Raw genomic sequence first — 5,647 nt, forward strand, 5'->3', positions numbered from 1 at the left:
GTTCGTGGACAGCTTGGGGAGGTGGGCTTTTACAGAGAGCAGACAAGGAAATGCAGATTCATCACGGATATTCAGGATTGACCTTCACGCAGGCACTCAGAGCTTGGGGATGACTATGTACTTTCTTTACACAAGGGTTCGACCCCAGTATGAAGGAAGAAGTTGCTTTTCTTTCACTAGGATGTTAAGTCTCTACCCAGAGGCAGGTTGAGGCCGTCTATGACCCGTTCTGTGGTTTCTTGTCAAGGACAATTTCAGAAGAGAAGGCAGCTTATTCTGCTTGGGGTAGGAGGTTAAGTCAGAGCAGGTGTCTCTTAGAAGGCTTGGGCTCTGAGGCTGCCTGGCTTGGTCACACACAACCCAGTAGGTGACAGAGCCAGATTCTGAACCTTGATCTCTGGGAACCCAACGTTCAGATTCTGTCCAAGGTACCACCCTTGAGGCACTCCTCCTTCTTTCCCTGCCCCCATACCCCTGGTCCACTGGTGCTGGGAACACACTGGTCAAAGCAAGTCCTACTCCTTTGCTGCAGGTGTCACGGCCTATCTTCGGTTGGCCTCTTCTTCGTTTAGCAATGTTAATACCAGTCTCGGTGACACACCTTCGTGCTTGCTTCAGCTACACCCTGATCTCAGGATTAGATTGGGGAGTCAGGACACGCCTCAGTCATCCATGGGCTCATCAATCAGATGATGCCAGGTGCTTCCCCTGAGCAGCTCCCAGTGTCGTAGAGAATTCCAAAATAAACATAAATGAAAAAGTGCGGGAGGTAGGCCCCGGCCGTTTGGCCTCCCGGCTCGGCCATGTTGGAGGCTCAGGGGGACTCATGGCTGCGAGCGTGGGAGCCAGAGCACGAGCGGGTCATGCTCCGCAGAGGCCGCAGGTGTGGCTAGCCTTACTTGGAGGGGCCGCAGGTGTGGCTAGCCTTAAGTGGAGGGGCCGCCGTCGGCGCCCAGCCGGACCAGCTGAGGGAGGCAGGTATCACGGCCGTGCTCATATTGGACTCAGGGGAACCGGCTTCCAGACAGGAGTTGGGGTCGAGGGTCTAAGGTGCCTGTTTGTGCAGGACAAATCCAAGACCCACCTGCTGAGTCACCTAGACTGGCCCTTACCCTCTGGTCCGAGCTGAGGGCTGGGCACCATGGGTGCACTGTCATTCAGGAATTAGTCCAAGTGTTGGCTGTAGTAGTGGAAACTCACCAACTTACCTTTGAAAAAGCCTGTGAAAAATCTCCAGACTGTCAAACCAGAGGCTAAAATGTTATAGAAAAGGAAGTATCCAGAATTGCAGAAATTACCTCAGGAGCTCTTTGCTGTTGACCCAACCACCATTTTACAGAGACTGAAAGATGAGGTTCTCTACAAATGTAGAAAGTGTAGGCAATCCTAAATTTGAAGTTCTAGCATTTTGGATCATAATGAAGGAAGTTGTCCCATAGCCTTTGCTCACAGGACAATGACACCATCTTTCATGCTTACAACAGGGAGTCAGACTCAAGGTACACCTTATTTCATTGAATCTCTTGTACATTGGATGGAATCCACTTTATTGGGAGTGATGGATGGACAGCTTCTTTGCCTAAAATACGGTGCCAAGCTGGGTTTCTCCAATCGTCATGGTGAACAGTGGTCACGTCATAGATGGATAGCACCTGCTTTTCAAATACCTAAGAGTAGAGTGGATGAAACGAAAATGCTGCTCATTTTGGGATCATAAACTGGTGACATTTGATAGCTTTGAAGGAACTTGCTAATGATATGTTCCACCCTTGCATATTGTCGTTTATGACAGATTTTCTAGTTTTTAAGTCATCGACATTTCATTTGAACTGTGAAAAGATAAAATCACTTGATATGACTTGGAAATTACGCCTTGTTAGCTTATTATCTTATATAGGTAGAGCACTTTATATAGCAATAAAAGCTTTTTAATCACGTACATTGTATTTCATTTGATATTAGAATCTTCTACACCCTAGGTATGTTGTTTCCTGTATTTTAAAATGTTCTGATGTTTGGAATGTTATTTATGTGATCTTAAGGTCTGGCTAGACAAAACTATGTACAAAAATTAGAAACGGTCATGTTTACATCGATACTCTTTTACTTCCAGGAATGTAAAGCAGATTTATTTGGCCATATTTTGAAATTCATTTCTCTTGCTTTCTTTTTAAAGGGATGTTCGAAAATCTTAAATATGTCTGGATTTTTCTTGGAAATGTAGAAAGAAAGACACTGATAAAAATGTGATTTTCTTGTTATGGTGTAGGAATCCCAATCATCTAAATTGCTTAGAAAAGCATGTTCGAGAGAGCCCTTGAGGTAGTAAACATAAAGAAATGTGTTAATTAATGTGAGGCATGTTTCCAATGATGACAAAGAAAACAAATTCTTAAAACACAAAAATTTTAAATGTTTTCTATATACATGAATGATGATCCTCTTAAAAAAAAAAAGTCCTGGCTTTTTTTTTTTGAAATATATAGGAGTGTTATGGATGATTCTTGAGAAAAATCCCCAAATAGGACCTGAGACCTTTGGCAACCTCCACAGGGATAATCTTTTCTTGTGAGAATGCACGGTATTACTGTTAAAATCTGGCAGTTGTTCTTACTTTCGTCAGCCAAGGTTGCTGTGTCCTTCAAACCTTCTCCAAGAATAAATGACCCATATAAAGAAAAGAAAACGTACAGAAGGTGCTGAGATAGAGGTATGTTTGGGTGGAGGGCGGGCACACAGAATGTGGGAGTCAGGAAGTCTTCATAGAAAAGACTCTTGGTCCATGAATCTCCTGAAATTATATGCATATGTGTGTATGTTTCACCCAGGAAGAAAGTCTATGTTCTCTATCAGATTCTCCAAATGGTTGATGACTCATGGGGTAGAAACTCTGGGCTAGAGATTGAGAAGGCTAAGGAGCCCAGAGGGTGCGGATGGGAGTGGTAATGAGGTGGGCAGGGGAGGACCTGGCATGAAAGAGATGCAAGGGGGGCGAAGGCCACCACTCAGAGGGCTGGCCCTCCATGCTAAGGAGCCTGAACTTCATCCTAAGACAATAGACAGTTATTGCCTAGGTGGGGTGCTTGTTTGGGCCCTGGCCTTTGTCACGTAGCCTTCAGAGCTCTGGACTATCTCATGGTGTCCCCTAGGTTCTTTCCTGCAGGGCGAAATGTTCTAGTGGAGGCATGACTAACATGCTCTGAGTACAAAGAGAACTGGCTTCCTGCAAATATCAGAGGAGGCTTCTCAGAGGCGACCCACTGGGTTTTAAAGATGTTTTAGTCAGAAAGACTTTCTGGGCTGTAAATTACAGAAACCACCTGGAACTGTCTTAAACCCAGGGGTGTGCTTGTAAATGTTTAATAACTAACTGGCTTTTAGTAGGGATTCATGATTTGTAGCGTTCACCAATTTCTGTGGTGTAAATACTCCCACTGTGGTCAAATTCAAGCTACCAAAGTGATGTCACTGAAGAAATGTACACAATTGGCCCTTGTGAACTGGTGCTAGCCAGCTCCAGCACACCTCTGTGTAAAACCCATTTATTATGAGGATACAAGGGTATCTTGCGGGAACCAAGAGTAGGGATGCAGCTGGGTCTCAGGTCGGACTAGCAGAAGGGACTGGAATGCTTTTGCAACCCCAAGACACCCTTTCTCTCTTTCTCTTCACTCTTGTTACTCTGTTTGCATTCTCCTCTCCTGTTGTGGCAAATTGACTTTCTCGGTTCCTCAGTTCATGGAGCAAAGAATTGCTATTGGCCACAGTTTTCAGGTTTACATGTCCCTCCTCATAAGAAAGCAGCCAGACTGAAGCTCGACCTCTCTACTCTCAATTTCATATTTTCTGGGGAAGGAGCCCATTGATCCAATTTGGATCAGATGCCCAGCCCTGGCCCAATCAGCTGTGATTAGGGAGCAGGATGTTGTTCTTCCAATATGGCGGCCAAGCCCTCAGATGCTGTACCCACAGGCTGGTGGGGAAGGAGAAGTAACTAGAGAAAAAGGAAGCAAGATCTGAGCCATCAACTCATTAGGTACCTTGATCAGTGGAAAATGGGAGAACTTAATCATATAATATTTTATGATATCTCCTCTAGTCTTTTGAACTATGATTTATATTTCCAGGCAGTCACTAATTCATTTCTTTATTTAATCATGCATTTAGCAGTTGACATCTATTGAATATATACTCTACGTTGTAGTCCCTGGGTGGTGCAGTCAGAAACAGGTGCCTCAGAAGAAAGGCCTGGTGATCTACTTCCAAAAATTCAGCCACTGAAAACCCTATGAACCACGCTTCTACTCTGACACATATGGGGTAACCAGGAGTTGGAACAGACTCAAGGGTAACCGGTTTGTTTGTTCTGTTTTATTGCTTGTTCCAGAAACCAAACCCATTGCCATTGAGTCAATTGAGACTCACAGCGACCTGTAGGGTGGAGCAGAACTGCCTCACAGGGTTGCCAAGGCTGTAAATCTTTACAGAGCAGACTGCCCCATCTTTCTCCCACGGAGCAGCTGGTGTAATGACTGTGTATTCCTTCCATCTTCTTTTGAAGTTTCCTGTGTCGTTTAATATTTTCCCCATAGAATCCTTCAATATTGCGACTCAAGGCTTGATTTTTTTCTTCAGCTCTTTCAGCTTGAGAAATGCTAGCATGTTCTTCCCGTTTGGTTTTCTATCTCCAGCTCTTTGCACATGTCATCATAACACTTTGCCTTCTCGAGCCATCCTTTGAAATCTTCTGTTCAGTTATTTTACTTCATCATTTCTTCCTTCTGCTTTAGCTACTCAAAGTTCAAAAGCAAGTCTCAGAATCTCTTCTGACATCCATTTTGGTCTTTTCTTTCTTTTCTGTCTTTTTAGTGACCTCTTGCTTTCTTCAGGTATGATGTCCTTGATGTCATTCCACGGCTCGTCTGGTCTTCTGTCAAATCTATTCTTGAGATGGTCTCTAAATTCGGGTCGTACTTTGGCTCTCGTGGACTTGTTTTAATTTTCTTCAGTTTCAACTTGAACTTGCACAGGAGCAACTGATAGTTTGTTCTGCAGTCAGCCCCTGGCCTTGTATATTAGACAGGAAAAATGAAGGGAAAGAGAAGACAAAGACGAATAAGATTTGGTCATTGCCCTCCAAGAGTTTGCAATCTGGGAGCCAAGGGAAGCATCCACAACGCAATATGGGGAAAGGCTCCCCAAGAGGTGTGCACAAAATGGGGGCTGAGGTAGGAAGTCTCCAGGAGGGCCCCCAGTGCTCCTTGCCTCCTGATATTCACATTGCTGTGTCAGCCCCTTCCACACTGTACTGGGGGTAGCCTGTGTGATCAGTAGAATAAGGTAGAAGTGATGACATGAAACTTCTGAGGTGAGGTTATAAAACTGCTGCTTCTGTCTTGGGTGTGCTATCTTGCACTCTCTTGAGTCACTCACTCTGAGGGAAGCCCCATGGAGAGGCCCATGTCCTCAGGAAACCAGGTCTCCTGCCAACAGTCGTGGGAGGGAGCTAGGAAGCAGGTCCTTCAGCTTTAATCAAGCCTTCAGATGGTGGCAGCTCTAGCCAACAGCTTGACTACAACCTCCTGGAATACCCTGTGCCAGAGCCACCCAACTAAGCCACTCCCAGATTCCTGACCCTCAGACACTG

This window comes from Elephas maximus, chromosome 10, assembly GCF_024166365.1.
Source record: "Elephas maximus indicus isolate mEleMax1 chromosome 10, mEleMax1 primary haplotype, whole genome shotgun sequence".
Taxonomy (NCBI): Eukaryota; Metazoa; Chordata; class Mammalia; order Proboscidea; family Elephantidae; genus Elephas; species Elephas maximus.